Here is a 21,319-nt window from a genome sequence, read left to right on the forward strand (position 1 = left end):
CTTACCGAGCCCAAGACTGTGTCTCCTCCCTGGAGCGGGCTGTCCATTAAAAATCCTGAGTAACAGAGCTAGCTAATCCCCCGACCCCCCACCCCCACTGCAGGCTGGCTTCTTCTGCCCCTTTTTTTGGTGAGGTTTCATTTGATTTTTGCCTCTGAAGGTTTCCCTAATTTTCTTAAGAGCTCAGTTTATCCAGCATTCCTTAGTGGGGGTGTTTGTTTGTTTGTTTTTGGGGGTTGTTTTTGTGTGTGCAACAGGGTTTCCAGGGTATCTGGTCTACCACAGAGTGGAAACAGAAATCAGGATGTGACAATTAAAAGAATTTTTAAAAACTTTAAGAGGCAGAGCCAACCAGGCTTGCTGATAATCTGCAGGCATGCAGAGGTATGAGAGAACAGAAGTAAGGATATTTCTAGATTTTTTTTTCCTTGCACAGTGGGGTGCTGCCATTGACTTTGGTGGGGAGAGTTGGGGGGAACGGCACAGCTTGCGGGGAGAAAGCTGAGCAGTTACGTGTCAGACAAGACATGCAGGAGACGGCTGCAGGCTGTCCCAGGGGGAATGTCAAGCGAGCGGCAGGGTACAGGTGCTGGGAGCCTGGAGACACCTGGGTGGGAGGTGCACCTCTGGCAGCCGTCAGGATGGAGATGGTAGTTAAAGCCAGAATAAAGGCTAAGAGAATGCAGGGAGGAACACAGAAAAAGAGAAGGAAAGAGAGCCCCAGACAGAGGCCTGAGACACTTCAGCATGAGTGTTTAGGAAGAGGGTGAACCAGGAAAGGTGCGACAGAAAGACCAGTAAGACTGCAGAAACACCAGGGGTCACGGAAGCCAAAAGAACAGAGATGTTCACCCGTGTCCAACATCGCGAGAGGCTGAACAGAACGGTGCCAGGGTGCCAGAGCAGTGGCGTCAGTCAGTTTGGTAGTGCCGAGATCACTGGCGACACTCCCTCCTCCAGTTAGGTTAATGCTTCTGAACCCCCAGACAAAGCCACCAAGAAGGCAAAGGGCGCTCCAGCCACTCTTGCCACTTTTCTTCCTGGGATTCGTTGACTTAGAACTCTCAAGGGTCCCAGGAAGACAGAATGGTCTCCTTGCTTTTGTCCCTTAATCTGACCCCCCAAAAAGCAATTAGAAAGGGCCCGAGAAGGAGGACCTCTAGAAATAGTGATTTTCCTCCCTCAAAAGATTTTTAAATCTTCAGTATTTCTCCATCATTCTAATCCAACGAGGCTCAGCGATGTTCAGGTCTTTCGGAGGAATCAGTGCACCATCCAGCACGTTATATGTAAGGGCGGAGAGAGCCAACACAAAGACCAGTGTGCACCCTGGACCGCGGCCCTCTGGCCAGCCCCAGTGATGCCACGGGGAGTCTGAAGATCAGTTTCGGGGAGGGAGAAGTATGTACTTTATTTCCTTGTTCCTGGTACACTAACCACGAGCAGCCCAAAGTCTGTTTCTGCGTGAGCTTGCATTCTAGAACAGAATTTTACGACAGGTCTAAAGAAGGAGGAAAAATTAAATGTATCTAAAATATACAAAGAACTCTTAAAACTCTCTCAAAAATAAGAAAACAACCCAATTAAAAAAAAATACTTTGAACAGGCATCTCACCAAGAAAGATATACAGATGGCAAAAAGAAGCACATGAAAAGATGCTTGATGTCATACGCCAACAGGAAATGGCAAATTAAAACAGCAGTGAGATACCACTAACCACCTGTAAGAAGGGCCGGAACCCAAAATGCCGAGTGCTGGCGAGGGTGTGGACCAGCAGGGACTCGCATCCATCCCTGGTGAGAGCGCACAACGTCGCAGCCACCTTGGAAGCCAGTTAGACAGGGTCTTACACATCTAAACATACTCTTTTTTTTTTAATTTCCCATTTTATTAAATTGTCAAATTATTTGTATATAAGTTTTGATGGTATATCTCAGTAATTCTTTGTGCTTTTTTTTTAGATTTTATTTAGTTATATTTTTAGAGAGGGAAGGGAGACAGAAAGAGAGAGAGAGAGTGAGAGAGAGAAACATCAATGTGCAGTTGCTGGGAGCCATGGCCTGCAACCTAGGCATGTGCCCTGACTGGGAATCGAACCTGCGATGCCTGGTTCACAGCCCGCACTCAATCCACTGAGCTACACCAGCCAGGGCTAAAAATACTCTTAACACACAATCTAGCAATCACTCTCCTTGGTATTTACTCAAATGAGTTGAAAACTTTTGTCTACATATGCACACAAAAAACCTGTACACAAATATTTATAGCAGCTTTCTTCATAAATGTCAAAACTTGGAAGCAATCAAAATGCCCTTCAATAGGTAAATGGATTAAAAAAAACAAAAAACAAAAAACTGTGGTACAAGCAAGGAAAATAAAACCAGAGGCACTGAAATAAAGAACAAACTGACAATAAACAGAGGGGAGTGGGGAGGGTGATACCAGGGGAAAGAAGGGGAAGGGTCGTCAAGGAATATGGATAACGGATCCATGGACAAAGTTAAAGGGGGGTAGGAGAGGGGGTGGGAGGTGGGGGGCGGTGCGGAGGTGGAAAGTGGTAGCGGGAAAACGGAGACAACTGTGCTTGAACAACAATAAAACCTGTGGTACACACAGACAGTGGAATATCGTTCAGCGATAAGAAGAAATGAGCTATCAAGCCATGAAAACACCATGGAGGCATACGAACGAATGTTACCCAGGGAAAGAAAGCCGTCTGAAACGGCGGCATACTACGTGATTCCCACTACATGGTACTCTGGGAAAGTCAGAACTGAGTGGAGACAGTGGAAAGGTCAGTGGTGGCCACGGATCGGGGGGTGGGGGGGGGGATGAACAAGTGGGGCTCGGGGGACTATCAGGGCAGTGAAACTATTCTGTATGGCCTGTACGGTGGACGCGTGGCATTACACATTTGTCAACATCCACAAAATGTGTAATAGAATGAGCACTCATGTAAACTATGGGCTTTAATTAATAATAATGGACCAATACGGGCTCATCGGTCGTAACAAATGTACCGTTCTAACGCCACACGTTAACAACTGCAGGGATGGTGGGGGAGAGGGGGAAGAACGAGGGAACGCTGTACTCTCTGCCCACATTTGCTGGCCACCTAAAGCCGCTCTAAGAATAGATCGTCTATTAATGTTTTTTGTTTTTTTTTTTATTAATGTTTTAAATGTGTGAATTGAGCTTTATGAAAAATATTTTAAAGGGTAAGTCCGACCCATAAAGTTTAAGTTATATTCAAAAGGAAAGATGAGCTAGCTCCCCAGTTAGACAAGGTGTCTGTGGCAGTCTTATCACAATGAATTTACTGGAAAACAGGTGGCCTGGTGGCATGTCACAGTCCCAAATGACATAAGCACCCTTCACAGCACAGCTGCTCTTCCCCATCAGCGTCCACACAGAGAAGGTTCAGAAAAGGCTCATGAGAAAGAGAAAGAATGAACACTCAGAAAATAATGAAGAAACACTATTCCAACGGAGACAACTGTACTTGAGAATAGAAAAGAAAAGAAAAGAAAAGAGAAAAGAAAAGACTATTCCCGTCCGCATGGGGGTAGCTTCTGATGGAAATTCTAAAATCACACCCTTGCACAACCTAGTCTGAGGCAGGAACTGGCGGACTTTCCAGGTCGACCACTCAACCAAAGAGAACCCAAAACTGGCCCAGATAATGTAACAATCTTATCAAGCAGGTGCTTATTCCGACTTCACAGATAAAAACACGAATTTTAAGAGACAATGCAGCTAAGGGTGGAGCCAGGAAACAGACTTGGAGTCTTCAAACTCCCAGGCTAGTGGGGTCAAAGGATCAGTCTTAAAGCCTTATCTCTGCTGTGAGATCTCTGACAACTAAAATTCTCTTTGAATTTATTATACAAACAATTAAAAGAAAAAAGGAAAGGGAGAGGTTTACTTATTTTACATGTAATAAATGAAAGTTAACATTATTATCAAGACATGTCTAAATAGAGCAACACTTCTTAGAGAATTTAAAGATAATTCTTTTATTTTTAAATTTTATTTGATTTGAGAGAGAGAGAGAGAGACATCAATTGTTATTCCACTTATTTATCACTCACTGGCTGATGCTTGTCAGGCGCCCGGACCCGGGACGGAACCCGCACCTCTGGTGTGTCTGGATGCTGCTCTAATCACCTGAGCTCCTTGGCCAGGGCTAGACAATTCTTGAATTGGCTTTAGAAAGTAATGCAAGCAGTCGGAAACTGTCTTACCAAGTTCACAGATAGTTAAACAAACAAACAAACCAGACTGAACATTAATCCAGTCAAATCATGATTGTTTTGATAGTCATAATCTGTCATTGGTAAATTCTCAGATTCATAAACACCAAGAAGAGTAAAAAACAGAATAAAAATAAATCTCCAAAGCACTTTCCCTTAGTGGACTACCATTTACCTTTACCTCCCAAACAACAGTGATTCCAAAGCCCTTTGGGTGTGACTTCACACACCTGAAGATTTCATAACCCACGGTCCTTTGGAGCAGCAGTTCTCAAACCAGGGGCCGCGGGCACCAGAACATCCGGCTGCCTGTCAGAATGACCGGAGACCCACTAAATCAGACTCCCTGGGGCAGAGCCACGGGATCTTTTCTTTTTAAACAAATACCCCAGGGATTCTTATGCCAAAGACTTCTACACCAGTTCTCAAAATTTACTCTCAGGACTTAAGCTTTAAAAACTGAGGACAGCAAGGAGTCTTTGCTTATACAGGTTATATCTATTAGTTATTTGTATTAGAGATTAAAACTGGGCCCTGGCTCGTGTGGCTCAGTGGATTGAGTGCTGGTTTGTGAACCGAAAGGTTGCCAGTTCGATTCCCAGTCAGGGGACATGCCTGGGTTGCCAGCCAGGGCCCCAGTTGGGGTTGTGTGAGAGGCAACCACACATTGATCTTCCTCTCTCTCTCTCTCTAAAAATAAATAAAACCTTTTTTAAAAAATGAGAAATTTTAAAAATATAAACTCCTTTAAAAATAATAAACCTATAACATGTACACATAAATAACATTTCTATGAAAAACAGCTATACTTTCCAAAAAATAGAAAGAGTATCATTATTAAAGTTTTCAAGACTTCTCTCATGTCTGGCTTAATAGAGCACAGCTGTATCCTCATACATGCCTCTGCAATCCATCTGCTGTAGCATGCTGTTTAGGTTGAAGCATAGGAAGAAAATTTGGCCTCGTACCTTTGGGGAAAGGGAAGAGAGCATCTTAATAGCCTTTTCAGGTAACTTTGGGTATCCTTCTCTGATACCGCACCAAAACTCGACATGTGATAGTTTCCTACAGGTTAGAGGCAACGTGGAATAAGAAACTTTATCATGAACTTTTAGTACTCGGTTAAATTGAGATCCACCAGTCTACCTTGCTTTTAGAATAGAATGCTTTCCCATGCATAATTTTATAATATCCAGCACTAATCATTTTGAAAACACTATTTCAGACACATGCAGACCTTCCGAATGTGGCTACATCTCATTGTGCGCTATCAAAAACACCACGTTGGTCACCCGTACCCCAGTGGGTCTGTCAGCCATTCCTTCAAGTGCACACACACGGAGGTCCGTGGAAGCAGCAGCCAGTCTGAGACAGCAACGTGAACCATCTCGCAGTGCGTCTGCTTGAGATAACTACCCTACTTCTGCTCGCAGCAGAAGTGTCGTATGTAGGCCTCGCATTTCCATACAGAACACCAAAAGGAAACATCCCCGAGAGTTCAGAGACAATGAAATTAATACCGTTTACTGTTTCATCATGGACATTAGATGAAATCAAGTGGTTTTTTTTTCCTGTGAGTGCAATGAATACAATGACTAATAGTATAAGTGAAAAAAAAAAGGCCATTAAGTAAAAACACAAATATTATGAAAGTAGTTTTGATCTCAAAGACACCCCCCTCAAAAGGTCTCAGGAACCCCCAGGGGTCTGCTGGACAATACTCTGAGAATTGCTGCTATTGGCAGCTCAAACAAAAGCATCAGTGAGCAACCCATCCCTCCAAACAATACAAAATATCAAAAACAACCGCTGCCCCACTCGGCCAAAGGAGCAATGGGGCTGAAACAAAACAGTTTGTTGTGTTTTAGGAATGGCGTGGTTGAAATCAATGCAAGAGGGGCCCTGGCACATAGCTATATGAACAGCAAGCTTTAAAAAAAAAAAATTGGGGCCCTAGCTGGTGTGGCTCAGTGGATTGAGCAACGGCCTGCAAACCAAAGGGTCACCAGTTCGATTCCCAGTCAGGACACCTGCCTGGGTTGATGACCAGGCCAGGTCCCCAGTGAGGAGCGTGAAAGAGGCAACCACACATTGATGTTTCTCTCCCTGTCTTCCTCCCTTCCTCTCTGTCTAAAACAAACAAACAAACAAACAAACAAAATCTTCTTTTACTTGGGTTGGGGAAAGCTGCGGTAATTCCTACCTGCCCAGTGACAGATACACCCTGGGGTGTCATGCACTGAAGCAGCTAGACTTCTCCCCAGAATGAAAGTTTAGGGGTGAAATGTGCACTCCGTTAACTGAAGAGCTACATTTCTAAGCATATGACAGTATGCGTACAATGATTAAAGATGAAGAGTATGCAGGCGCAGAGTTACCTGTGTGTGTGTGCGCACAAATGAGAAGACTTACAACGCTCGTCTGCCTTTAGTTTCTGCGAACAGCCTGCCTGTCACGAGGGCGGCCGTCACACAAACAGTAACGCCCAGGGCCCGGATCACTGCTGCACAAGCCCTTAACGACACGAGACGGACACAAATGCATTCGCGTGAGCTGTTTTCTAAGAGAGACAAATGCAAGACACGGAGTTATTGTATGGAATTGCTCCTTCCCGTGGAAGGAAAAAAGAGAAAGTTCGCATGTGTACACGTAAATCGTTCTGAAAAGGTAAGCGAGAGAACGGTAACTAGCTGTCCCCAAGGAAGAGCACTCAGAAGACAGGATAAGGAGATGCCTTTCCACTTACTGCACACCTTTTTGTACTAATTTAAACCTTTTTTCTTAATATCACTTTTACAATCAAGAAAACTGGAGTCTGGAGCTGAAAGACAAAACGAATATATTCATGCCACAAATCTATGGTTAAGACTCACATTCCCCTTTCCCACAGAAAGAGGAAGCAGTGTAATCAGGAGGCGGCAGGGGCCTTCTCTGACCCTCACCTCCAATCTCATTTTCCATTACTTGGAAAATATTCTCAGTGGGTATAAAAGAACGTACTCTCATTGTAAAGCTTAGGTAAACTGAGGCACAGGTCTACGGAATCACATATCTGCACACAGGGCACTTCTGACCCAGGACACCTGGAATATTTCTAAAGAAACAGGCTTTATTGTTTTTTCACTAATAAACTTTAATTTTTAAAAAATATTTTATTTATTTATTTTTAGAGAGGGAAGGGAGGGAGAGAGAGAGAGAGAGAGAGAAACATCAATGGGGGGTTGCTGGGGGCCGTGGCCTGCAACCCAAGCATGTGCTCTGACTGGGAATTGAACCTGCGACACTTTGGTTCGCAGCCCGCACTCAATCCACTGAGCTATGCCAGCCAGGGCAATAAACTTTAATTTTTAAAGCAGCTTTAGGTTCAAAGCAAAATTAAGTGGAAAGTACAGAGAGTTCCCATACACCGCCTGCCCGCTATCAGGGACAACCCACTGTCCCCCACAACGGACATCCAGAGCCACGGTGGCTCGCAATTCTCCACCATAGTAAGTAGGACCCTAATGCATCCTGTATGCTTGTACCCATTTACACCCCACTCCCATTTATGCACTCTGATGCAGGGGCAGTAACACACGGAATTAAGAAGAGATATTGACATTTGCCTTCAGAATGCTTCGATTATTCCACCTGACCCTCTGTGTGAGACAGTTACCATCCTAATTATGTTTTAGTTTGTTTAATGTTTCAATAAATTGGCTTCCCCTAAACATATTGATAAAAAGAGGCCCACATACAAAACGGATCTGCCAGGCAGTCAGTCTGAGATTAAATATTTATTGTGTCTAAACCACAAGTAGAAAAAAAAATTCAAAGGCTGACTATTTTAATGCTAACTCGATGCGATATTGCACTTGGGTTTCTAGGAGAGGTAATTACACAGCCCACGTCTGGGGTTTGAGGTTTGGAGGATTACATCTGAGTGGAATAAGCAGGGAGAGTAGGAAGAGCAAAATAAAAGTCTAATGCTTTGAGACTTTTAGAAAAAGCACTTGCTAAACAGCAAGACCAAATTAATATTAGAAAAGATGCAAAAAAAAAAAAAAAACAACATCTTCAGGAAGCTTTCACCTAAGTAGGTGCTCAAATTCAGACTCAAGTCCACTAATTCCTGTAACAAGAGTGAGAGGCCAGGACACCGCAAACGAATAGAATCAATCAACAAGGCGGGAAAACAGGTGGTTAGCAGCAGACGAGGCAGGGTTTTCCTAAGCTGGGTTTACCTTCGATCATCTAAATCAGTTTTCAGAAATCGCTGCTACAAAAACTACCCAAACATCCCCCTAATAATTTGCACTCCTCCTCCACGATGGGGAAGCCATTTATTTACCAGAAGGTTTACTTTCTCTTTCAAGCGCTGCTGGCTTCCTCCTCCAGCCTGTGCGGCCAAGAAACAACGGGAAGGCCTCTCCTTCCGGCCTCCTCCTCTGATCCCGAGCCGGAGAGCTGGTGTGCAGAGAGCCTGTGTGGTAGGGAAGCTGAGTGCTTCTCCTTCACCACAAGGCTACTTGGAATACCAATTCGTTTGCACACGCAAGGGAAAGGACAGGAAAACAGCTCTACTCCTCCAGTGAAAACACGCTCTTCCACATACACACGTACACGCAGACGAGGAGAAACAAATCACCGCCCGGCCTCACACAGACCGTTCGCTCCGCCGCACACCACCCCTCCACCCACGGTGCCCTGTCCCGCCCTCCTTGCCTCGCTCCTCCACCCCTCAAGCTTTCAGTGTTATCTGTATGATACTTTTTGTATCATAAAGAACTTCAAGGGACTGTTCAAATTTCTAAGTAGCAATGCATTTATAATGTGTTTAATGTTTAATGCTTAAAATAAAGGAGCCTCAATCACAGGTGCCTGGAGATGCGGAGAGACCTCTCTCTGGGACACTGATGCTAGCGGGAACTTTCGGTCCATCCCCTCCGCCACAGTGTGAATCCCCGCGGTCCCTCTCCCTTCCGTTTGTTCCCGTTAGGTTAGAATCTCCCAGGTACTCCTTCTCTCCTTTGTTTCGGGTCATGAATGGCTACCATGAATTATAACTTCCTGACTTTGTAGTGAGATAGATACTGCAGTTTTTAATAATATTAATTATTAGCACTCAAAAACGTCAGCTATCTGCCAGGCGCTGTGCAAAGTACTTTATTTATATACATTATCTTGCTTAATCTTCACAACTCCCCTCCAACTGAACCTGGCACCCACGTTTTTTTTGGATGGAGAAACTGAAACTCAGAGAAGTTAAAGCAACTGACCCCAAGGTCCAAGAGGTGGTTGGATCAGGGTTAAAACCTGAAGAGTCTGACCTCATAGCCCATTCTTTTCCCTCCTATAGCGACTGGGGACCATGGAACCCTCAAACACACCACCCAAGCATTCGGACACTACAATAGTAGTTACCTCAGGAAAGCTCAAAATACAAGTTCCTCCTCCACTGTAGTTAAACAGTCCAAGGTCAGATAAAAGTTCACTGATTAGAATCATTTACTATGGATGGAGACACAGAAAAGAAAACCAGATAATCCAAACCTTATTTTATCGGGGGGGGGGGGGAGATTTGCCTTCCCTATTATTCTTTTATTAGACTGTGAAAAAGGAATTCGCAATAAATCTGTCCAAGATAAATTGGTAAGTAGAAAAAGCTGCGAAAAAATCTGGAGAAATATACAGCAAACTATTAACAGGATATACACATAGTTTTTATTTCTACAAATTTAATTTTTTATGGCATGCATTACTTTTTTATTATTTTTCACATATTTTATTGAACTTACTGTGGTGACAGGCGTTAAAAAAATTATATACATGTGGAGGGTACAATTCTATAATACACCATCTGCACACTGTGTCCACCACCCCAAGTCCGGTCTCCCCTCACCATCTATCCCCCCCTTTCCCTCTTCCACCTGCCCCCACACCCACGCCCCTCTGGTGATTACCAAACATGTATTACTTCTGTAAACAGGACAAAACAGCTTACTTTAATGACATTTGAATCCCATTATTAACAGAAGAGAAGGGATTAAGAGCTCCAGCTCCGTAGCTTCCTCCCACCCTCAGTCCAGTTCTCACTTAAGAACTTGCACTTCAGCTCCTGAGTGCGCTGCACTGTTTGAAGCCTCTTACCACTCCAGCCCTTCGGCCTTGGAAGCAGCTGGTGACCCCTTAGCTGTGGAGGAGAATTCCTAACTCATCCTACAAAACCCTGTTTGGGGGCTTCCCACCAATAAAGCCCCCATATGGCAAAGCCTTTCCTCACCCCTGGAGAGAATCAATCTCCCTAACCAGACAGTCACTTCAATTTTCAGAGTTCTTCCAGGGCACCAGGCCTCACGCTGAGCGTTTCACCTGTACTGTTTCACCGACTCTCCCGCGGCCCTCAGAGACAGGTGCTGTTACCTTCCCCATTTGCAGACAAGAAAACTGAGGCTGGGGTGCTGACTAGGAAGGGGCAGAACCAGGATCCAGCCTGGGAGCTGTCTGACTGCAGAGTGTGAGCCCGAAACCGCCCTTCCGTCATCTGCTCCGCCCTCCGTCCTACCGGCCCCGCACACCCCCTGTCGTCACAGTAACGCCTCTGGTTCCGTGGGGACAGGGACAGGAACTGGCCCTCGGTGTGTAACTGTGTCTAACTGAACTAAGAGTTGTGATAGCCCTGACGGGATAAAGGAGAACCGACCACAACAGAAACTCCTTCCTCCATAGGCCGTTCCCTTTAAAAAATGGAGACATTCCAAACAATTTACCGCCAAAGTCCCATCTGGCCGTCCTGACTAAAATGTACCAGAGTGAGCCAAGGTCCCTAGCAACGAGTATGTAACCACAACATTAATTTTTTTTGCCATAACCAACAAAGACTGGAACAGCCCACCAATATCATCCTGCTGGTCCCATCCAAGGCCAAGGCTGCTCCAGGACACCAGAGATTCTTCAGGCTTTGGGGATGTCCTTCACGCGTGCTCTTTGGCTGGTTTTTATGAATGACCCAAAAGCTATAGTAACATTTTTAAAATGTGTGAGACAAAATGTGAATGGTCAATTTGCAGCCAGTTAAAAATCCCTCGAAAAACATCTCTGCACTTAACCCACACAAATCCTATAAATCAGGACACCTCTCTTTGGGTGCTGGCCCAGTTTATAAGGTCAATCTCAACGACAACTGCACTAGGGCAGAGGCCACGTGCACTGATACACTTTGCACAAATTAACCAACACCGGACACATAATAGGCACGCCATAACTAAACACCAGGACTTGGCCTCAAACATCTTTACTTATTATTATTTTGGGGGGTTTGGATTATTTTGTAATTGATTGATTTTAGAGAGAGAGAGGAAGGGAGAGAGAGGAACATCAACCAGTTGCCTCCCATATGCACCCCAACCAGGGACTGAACCCGCAACCTAGGCATGTGCCCTGGCGGGAACTGAACCGGCAAACCTGCGGTTCACAAACCAACTCTCCAACCCAGCTGCACGGCAAGGGCCTCGAACATCTTTAAAAGTTTCCCCTACGAAAGGATAGAACTGAAATTCCTTGGTCTTGTATTCAAGATATCATATAAGTAGGCACTTCTTCCCCACTACTTACCTTCCTCATCTACCAGGAGTTTATACCCCCCATACCTCCCCGTCCCCAATTCTTCATACCCATCAAATTCCAACCATTATTGGAGACCCAGATCAAATCTCTCCTTTGGCAAGGAGATTTCCTAGACAACCCCTGGCCTTGTAACCTCCTCTTCCTCTCCAGACCTGCAGCCTTTAGCGCTGCGCTGTTCAATAGAACTTCCCATGGTAGCGGAAGTGCTCTTCATCTGTGCTATATATGTTTTTTCATATAAAGTAGCTAATTGTTTGAACGTCAGACAATGTCCCACCATCTCTTTGAGTTGTATAGGTAAAGCATTTATCAAATTGCCTCAGTAAACTACAAGTTCTGGAAACATAGTATCGTATTCTTCACAGCAACTTTCACTAAGTTGCAAACAGTCAGTATTTGTTGATTTGTAAACCACTTCTGAGAGAACTGGAAGGTAAAAAGGTGCTGAGCTCCATGTCTGAAATGAGGGGCACTATCTCGGCCCCCTGTCACATCTGAATGTGCAAGGGCAAGGAGAAGAAAGCGACTTTCCAAAAACACAAATGACCACTGGACCCAGCCACAGGCACTTGGGTGGAAGTGACATTTAGGTCACAACTGTTCTTTATCTACAAGTTTGCCTAAATAAACATCTCTCTCCATTAGCAAATAGCTAAATTCTGATGAGAGATCACCCGGACAAAAAAGTTAGTTACTTCCCAAGTCAGAGCAATCAGAAAAACTACGTAAGCAAACCCCTCTTGTACTCTTCCCCTGTTTGCGTATTTCGGATCTCCCCTGGAGTCTCACAGCCCATTGGTGGCACTTCACTGCCCAGGTCTTTGGTAGAACCTCGCTGACAGTTTCCCCAGCAGGGTCTGCACTATCTCTCCATCAAGACCAACTCCCTAAGCAAAAGAACACAATATACAGAAGGTGTGAGTTCCACCACTACAGCCTTCTGCTGTCTTGGGCAAATGTCTTATTTCCTTAGCCTCAATTTCCTGATCTACAAGACAGGGTTAAGTTTTTATAAACTGTCTACCCCTTGTGGGTCGAGTTCTAACTGGATGTTTCTACATGGTTTCTCTTCCCAAAAGAACTACGTACAAAAGATTCATAAACTTGCTAGACGGACTCTCCAACAGCTACAGTGATTTTTTTTTTATATTGCAGACTTCTTTCCCTAACCCACTATGCAAATGTCTGATCATAAATTCTGCTAGCATTCCAGTCTGGCACATGTAATAAGGAAATAGATGTGTTGACTCAAGGAACACAGACGTATTTAATACATAGTAAAATAGAAAGTTGGCCGAATCAAGTTATAAGAGTCTACAGGCACACATAACAGAATGCTATTCTGATTTGTTCAGACCGATGCTTGATCGGCACAGCTAACCAAAAAGTTACAAGCCATACACGAAACAAATATACCCTGTAATAGAACCAGCAGATGTACATTACATACATTTACTTAAAAAAAAAAATGTGTGCCAACATCATACACACACCTGATACAACACAGAAGGATGTGTACTGAACACGGAAAACCCAACTGGGGTGACAGTTTGAGCCTTGCTAACTTAAACCCAACCACACGCCCCAAACACAGGTCGAGTTTGCATGCACGGCTTCCCCAAGGCCAGCCTGTCTTTGTTTCCCTCTCCTCTGCATTTACCCAAGATCTTGGCTGGGAGACAAAAAAAAAAAAAAAAACTCCTACTCTCGATTGGTTCATTCTGTCCTATGCAATTAAGCAACACCACAATCCAGTAAACGCAAGGGCTCAATTATTTATCTTCTGGCCGAGTTTACCAGGTGTTTATAAAAGAACAATGTCAAGGAGAAAAGAGGTTTCTTTCTCTCTCCAGCTGGCTTGATGGGGGAGGGGGGGGTGTTGTTTTGTTTTGTTTTGTTTTGTTTTAGAAGGCGGCTGGAGAGAAGCACGGCTTCACGCAGCCTAGGAAAAGACGGGAGGGAATTTAGAAAGAGTATGTAAGACTGTCAATTTCCCTACAGGAAACTTGCCTCTTATGCAATACTCCTGCCCGCAACCGACTAGGGGAGTCTGTCGGGGGAAGACACCTAGTCTCACCTCCGGGGGGGGGCGCACAGCCGGCTCCCAAAGGATCGAGAGCCGGGCAAGGCCGAGGTAGGGGGGCGGGGGCTCTTTTCAACCGCCCCCCCCCACCTCCCCGTGACCTCCAGCGGCTTGACAGTCGCTCCTGCGGCCCGAACGTCCCCGGAGCCCCAGGGAGCAGGAAGTCGGGGGGCTGTCCCTCACCCCTGCCACCCCCACCCTAGCGTGCTCTCGCCCCACGGACCTCCCCCCTCGAGCCCATTCTCTCTTCCTCGTCGCCTCCCCTTTCTCCGAAGAGCGAAACTTCCTTCCAGGCCCCCCTGTCTTTTCGGAGGCCCGCTCCTGTCACCCGCGGCAGTTGTCGCTTCAGAGCGACCCCCTCCGTGTCTCCTCGTATCCTCCCGCCCCCCTGAAGTTTCCTCCCACAACTTCTCCAAACCACACAGAAGCTCCCAGTCCCTCGGACGTCCCCCGGGATCCCCAGGCCTGGGAGCCGTCGGGACCGAGGGGCGGCCCCACCCTTCACCCCCTTCACCTGTTTCTCGGGCTGAGGCCCGGCAGGACAGGGTGCGCTTGCGCCGGGGTGCGGGCCGCGGGCTCCCTCAGGCCGCAAGGTCTCTGCCAGCGGACGGGGGACCGAGAGCGGAGCGGAGCTGCTCGTCAAGGATCCGGTTCGGGCTCACTCCCTCCGCTGCGACGACGGAACCCCAGACTCTCCCTCCCTGTCTACGCCGCCGCAGCTCCGGAAACCTCTGAATTACAGCCCCTCCAGCCAATCCCCGCCCTGCCCCAGCCTGGCCCCGACACTCTTTCTTGCATAATTCATGAGACGGCCACTTTTCTCCTCCACCCAGAGGCCTCGGAGCGGGTACCGTACACCCCAATCCCCACCAACTGACCAATGAGGAGAGCGCCCTGGAGAAAGGGCGGAGCCAACCAAGACTGGGAACGCCCCGCACCGGCTGTTCCGAAGTCTTAGCGCTCCTCCCTCCGCAGCAGCAGCGGGGGAATTGCCGAGGTCTCGGCCCAGAAGCCCGGAGGGAGGGAGGAAAGATGACTGGAATGCCCTGCTAAAAACTCAGCTGAGTTCCTGGCAGTGCGTGACGTCGACACTTTAAATGCCCCGATGCGGCTCTCTTTTGCTTGCTCTCTCTTTTTCCGGTTCTTGACAGCACGTGGCCGCGAGAGTGGGAGCTACTTACCACGTGGGAATCAGTCAGACAGACAGTCCTGAGGTATCGCCAGGTCCTCAGGGGGCCCAACACCTCAACTGGGTTTCTGGGGACAGCAAAAAGAACCTGGGTGACGCCCGCCTGCTTTGAACTTCAGTTTCTGCGTGAGACGGGACACACACACCCGGAAATATGACGTGGAAATAGAGTGATTACTAGAGTGCGTGGGGAGAGAATAGTGGGTTTAACCCTGTCCTCCGTTCCGTCGCTTGAAACATCAGACGCCAACTGCTCGCACATTGACCAATCCACGAGAATGTAGAAGATAATATATACAAAAATTGACACGTATACCCATTATTTTTATGCTTCTGAGTTGAAATACTTGAAATTGCCTGTTCTTTTTTTCCTGGTCAACTTAGATCTCAAGTATTACCGCAATGAACCAGTAGTTTAGAGGAAATGTAGACATTTTACCTTACATAATAGAGGATGTACTTTGCATAATGGAATGATGTGTGTGTGTGTGCGTGCGCTGATATTATCAAGTTTTTTTTAATAACAGCTATTAGTGTTTGTGTTTGTTGTGTTTAGTACCAAGGGGTATAAAGATGAAATCTCAAAAAGGCTCATTATGTCATCACCCAGATAACCCCTGATGACATTTTTTCAATGAAACTAACACATGTTGTGGTTAGAAAATTCGAAGAGTTCAGAAAAGTTGAAAATTAAACATAAAATTCTCACCCCCTCCCTCCCCCAGTTCTTCTCCCCAAGGATAGATAGTCTTATTGATTTCTGGTGAGAAAAGCAATGACTCTTAACCTTTGGCGGGGGTGTGGTCCCGGCTCCTTCTGGACTGTGCTGGAGACTACGGATTCTAGCTCCAGAAATATCCAGCGTGAGCTGCGTATTCTCACGGTGCCCCAGGTAGCTGAAGCCCAGCTAAAGGCTGCAGGCCTGGACCTTTGGACCACTTCATTTTTATCCAAGTGAGAGGTGAGAGCAGGGGAGGGCAACGGGTAGGCTCACTGATGATAGAATCGAGGTTCCCCCTGCCCTCCTGGTAGACTTGGCCCAGTGTGGAAATTGCTGTATCTGCCTGTAGTTTGCGTGTGTGTGTGTCGATTGCTGTGTCTACCTTTACCTTCAACCAGGACGAATATCCCCACCTTCCACCTCACCAAGCTCTGCTCTAGCTGTGCTATCCCATGTCGTTGGCTGCCTCCCTAGTAACACGGGGTCTAACATCGGTCTAGTTATTCACTGCTTACAAAGCCCTTACACGCTCATTACCTCTTTCTTTCTCACAACAATTATGTGTACCAGACAGGAGAGGCCATGTTACATATTGATAGGAAACTAAGGCCAAAAATACTATGACGATCTCAGACCATGGAGATGCTCAAAGGTGTACCAGGTGGCTGCAGGGCCAGGGTTTTGGAACTCCACATCCCATAACTTTGTTCTGTCCCCTCCAATGCTGCCCTCCTCCCCTGACTCCTTGGCAGCTGGCTTTTGATTCCCTCTTTGCCCTCCCCGGCATTCACATAGAGAATCTGCCCCCGAGTTTATCTGTTCCACCTGCAAAACCCCTCTTCAGCCCAGCCACTGGCCTTTCTCCGCATTCCTCCAGTCCTCTTGACTTAAAGATGGCAGTTTCTTTTAGTTGAGCCAGTGCGTTGCCCTGAACTCCCCTTTCCAGCCCCATCCCTTCCATCTGACCCTCCTTGAGTTCCCACGCTGAATTAATCACCCTCCTCCAAGCATGTCAACACCTCGGCAATTTTATGCCATTGCAAATCTTCCCACCACCTGGAATCCCCTCTCTTCCCTCAACTCCTACCAGGGAAACTCTTACTCACTCTCCAAAGCCCAGTTCCCATATGACTTCCTCTGGGCTTTCTGAGTCTTCCCGGCAAAGTTAATCTCTCCTTCTGCCAGACTAACCTCAGCAGGTTGCTTCCCCGTCTAATACAGTATTCTCTTCCTCAGACTGTAAGGTATCCATTAGTTCACCAGTTCCTGGTAAATAAAATTAATGATTAACATCTATTAAGTAATAACCGTGTTCCAGAAACTGAGCTAAGTTTTCTACACAGATTTCCTCACTGGGTCCTCACCAGAACCTGGTGAAGTAGGGTACTGTTATAATTTTCATTTTCACCTGAGAAAACTGCAAGGCTGAGAAAGTGAAAGACGGGTCTAAGCTCCCACAGCTAGAAACTACAGGTAAAGTCAGAGTGAGAATTGGGTCTGGCTGACTCCAAAGCCTGGACTCTGCCCACATGATTGAAAGCGTTTACCAGCGAGCCCAGAACTCACCTAAGGCTGATTTAATTAAATAGTAATAAACGTGTTGAATAATCATATCGGCGAGAGCTAACACTCCCAGAGTATCTACTGTGTACCAGCCAGTACTCTTAAGTGTGTTATATCACCCATGGAGTAGCTCATTTCATCCTTACAGTAATCCCATGAGAAGGATACCATTGTTTTACAGATGAAGGAAATGAGGCTTACTCACGATGAAGGGACTTCCCCCAGAACACAGAGCTGGTAAATGGCAGAGTCAAGATTCAAGTCCAAGAGGTGTATTTCGAGATCCTGAATAACTGCTCTTCCTTGACGATGTCTCCAAGCCTAACTTTCCTCTCGGATCCCCAAAGAAGGGTCTAAAGCAGGGGAAAGGGGGGCCCTCCTCTCTACCCATCAGGAGAATAAAGGCAGAGAGCGGAAGCCCAGTGAGTCTACGGTGGTTTATAAACATGTCTGCAGATTCGTCGACACTTTTCCCATCGAAAGGTGAAGTCGAATTCCATCCCCGCAGTGACTTGCTTCTAATGAACAGGATATAGTGGAAATGATGCTGCGTGACTTCCAAGGTTAGGCCATAAAAGGCAACACCGCTTCCCATGTAAGCGTTCCCTCTCCTCCTGTCTGAAGAACAATCCCCTGGATATTTTCAAGAGGAAGCTCTTTTCCTAGGCTGCTTAAAACATCATTCATACTATGTCATTCTGTTCCTTCGGGGGCTTCCATGAAGCTTATGATAAAGGGGTTCTCCTTTTTCTTTAAGGCCCTACTCACCCCACCAACCTTCCTCCTGCCCACTAGATTCTAAGCCATCCATTTCCCACCACAGGGCCTTCGCATACGCCCATCGTTTTCCTGTTTGCCGTCACCAGCTTTGGCGTGGCTTGTTTCTTCTCGCCCTTCCGGTCTCACCTGCTCAGGGAGGCCTTGTCTAGCTCCCCACACCTACACTTACTCCAGCCCCTTAATCTCTAGCTCTGCATGAGGTTTCCTTATCTCTTAGCATAGTTCCCATTTGATTGATCTTTTTGCAGTTTGTTATCTGTCTTCCTCAATATACTGTGTTTTTTGAAAGACAATGAATCTTACCTGTTCGGTGCTTCCTTGTCTCTCCAGGGCCTGGGGATGGGTTTCAATAAATACTTCTGGAATGAATGGAAGTGCTCTTGGTTCCACCCTCCCCCTTCTTAGCTTTCTCAATTCTCCTCTCCCCCAACCCTCCCCACGTATTCCCTTCCTTCTTGCTCCAAAGATACTCCCTTTCCTCTCTTGACCCTCAAGGTACCCCCCCTTTGCTATCACGGCTCCCATGTCCTCACCCCCACTTGTGCCACCGAACTGGCTTCTGCCCTCTCCTCTCCGTAACACAGGGCTCTTGAAGGCCATCAGGACCTCTCCTCCTCCAAGCTGATGACTTCTCAGTCATTTTACTTCATTTTGCTGTAGGGTCCGGCCGCTGTGGCTCAACCTCACCGCTAGCATTCTTTCCTCCCTTGACCATCACAGTGGTCCATGGCAGCAAACGGCATTAACTAGAAAGCTGATGGGAGCTGAAATGATACACCTTGGTTCGAATCCCGGCTCCCACAGGCAGAATAAGCAGTGCAACCCTGGACAAATTGTTTAACCTCTCTCAGCTTCAGCACCCTTGTCTTCAAATAGAGAATATCATTCTGACCGTGGGAAGTTTGCATTCAGGTGCTTTTGAGTGGAAAATACTTCCAAGTTAACTGTACAGCATGGCAGGTAAGAACCGGGTCCTGGCAGGGTCCACTGCTCAGCCACCCACTCGGCAGTGTAACCTTGGGCCAACTGCTTAATCACTGTGAGCTTCGGTTTTCTTCTCTGTGAAATAGAGAATACAGGACAGTCTACCTCATAGGTCGTCACGGAGATTACATGAGATAACCAGCAAAGCACACAATATAGCATCTGGCACCTTGCAGCCCTCAACATATGTTAGCTTTTATTATCTCACGCAGAAAAACAAGGTGGGGTGAGGGGAGGACTTACTGAAAGGAAGCTGATACCTCTCCCACATTTGAATAAAGGGTTCAACATCCACCCCTGCCCCCACCCCCACCCCCAGGGCAATTGCAGGAATCTCACCAGAGAGAGTCCCTGGAAGGAACATTGCACTGAAACTCTGCCTTTCCCTTGTCACGACTTGACTTGAGGACGCTAATAAAAATATTTAGTCTCTATGGCTGTTGGCTCAAAACTCTAAACTGCTGGCAGAGAAGATTTCATTAGCTCAGGCAGGACCCGACATCCATCCTTGACAAAGCAGCTGTGGACAGGGCTAGGGGTCTTGGTCACTCCACAGAGACAAAGCCCCGGAGGGAGAAGGCAGGAACTTTTGTAAACAGAGGAGCAACCAATACAGACCAGAATGAGGTGACATGGGGTTCATGACAGAGTCCTGCACCCAGCAAGACACCCTTCTCCCTCCCTGGCCATCCCAACTCCCATCCCCCCTAAAGGTGGGCACACACCTTGAATGCTAAACTCCATCCTCTTGCCCTTACTCCCCACCCTTGGCTCTCATCTTTTCCAAGCACTTCAAGGATCACCTGTCTTCTGAGAACTTTTAGGCTGAGTCTTACTAGACATAGACAATTACTTTCTCTCCTGGGTCTGCAGCAACTTCCGCTGCACAATGACTATTTCTGCATCTATAAAAAAGACCTTTCAGCCCTGACCCCTGTGGCTCAGTTGGTTGGGTTTCATCCCACAAAGCGAAAGGCCACCGGTTAGGTTCCCAGTCAGGGCAGATGCTTAGGTTGCAATTTCGGGCACATGTTTCTCTCTCACATTGATGTTTCCCTTCCTTTCTCCCTCCTTCCCTCTCTCTAAAGACCAGTAAACACATAATATTTTTTTAAAGATTTTATTTATTTACTTTTTTTTTAGAGAGGGAAGGGAGGGGGAAAGAGAGAGAGAGAAACATCAATGTGCAGTTGCTGGGGGCCGTGGCCTGCAACCCAGGCATGTGCCCTGACTGGGAATGGAACCTGCGACACTTTGGTTCGCAGCCCGCGCTCAATCCACTGAGCTATGCCAGCCAGGGCTGTAAACACATAATTTTTAAAAAGACCCCTTCTATATCTTGCATTCCAGAACTCTATTAACTATTCCTTAGTCATGCCTTCAGTTTTCCCACTTCTTTGTCTTCCTGCATGCTGTTCCCTTCGCCTACAGAAGCTTCACATTCCCCTGCTTTCGTTTCATTAACACGTGTTGAGTACCTACTGTTTCAAGAGGCATCTCTTGGGTCCTGCCTGCCTCCAGGCCTCCTTTCCTGGGCACTGCTCCTCCCCTCCCCCACCCTACCCCGGCAGGGGCAACTTCAGCCACATCTGTATGGCATGTCCTCCTGCCCATAGGTTATGAAATCCAGGGGAAACACTAATGTTAATTGGCTTAATCAGATTCTCTCTGCCGGGAATTTAGAATTTGAAACTGAGAGGCACAGAGCCTGGGTTCCATTAATGTCGGCATCTCAGAGAGGGCCATCCATCAACTTCCTCCCAGAAGTCCCTGGAGATCCCCTGATTCCTCCTCCTCCTCGCCTGGCTGCTCAGCGGTTCCTTGGAGTCCAGAGGATATCTTGGCTGCTTTTCAATGTAAGTTTCTTTTTTACTTTTGGCCAATGTCCTTTTCTTATACTTTCATCCAAATGACATTGACCCATACAATTGTATTTGAGATCCGGTTAAGCTCTGGTAACACAAAACTCAAGTAAAAAAAAAAAAATCAAGTAAAACATTATCTCTCCCCTGCAGCAAAATATATTTGAAATTCAAGCCCTGGCTGGCGTAGCTCAGTGGATTGAGTGCGGGCTGCGAACCAAAGCATCGCAGGTTCGATTTCCAGTCAGGGCACATGCCTGGGTTGCAGGCCACGGCCC

At 46.7% G+C, this 21,319-nt stretch overlaps 1 protein-coding gene across 4 annotated transcripts in view; it reads right to left on the reverse strand.

Annotated features, from left to right (window-relative positions):
• The window catches only part of STAT3 (signal transducer and activator of transcription 3), a 57,160-nt gene extending 42,445 nt beyond the window's left edge, over positions 1 to 14,715 (reverse strand). For all 4 annotated transcript variants that reach the window (XM_045835967.1, XM_045835965.1, XM_045835966.1 and 1 more), the window contains exon 1: positions 14,457 to 14,715. The gene's annotated coding sequence lies outside the window, so the exon portion shown is untranslated. The remainder of the gene's footprint in view (positions 1 to 14,456) is intronic.
• Positions 14,716 to 21,319: the final 6,604 nt, after the last annotated feature.

This window comes from Phyllostomus hastatus, unplaced genomic scaffold (assembly GCF_019186645.2).
Source record: "Phyllostomus hastatus isolate PE091 unplaced genomic scaffold, TTU_PhHast_1.1 phas_contig_210, whole genome shotgun sequence".
Classification (NCBI taxonomy): Eukaryota; Metazoa; Chordata; class Mammalia; order Chiroptera; family Phyllostomidae; genus Phyllostomus; species Phyllostomus hastatus.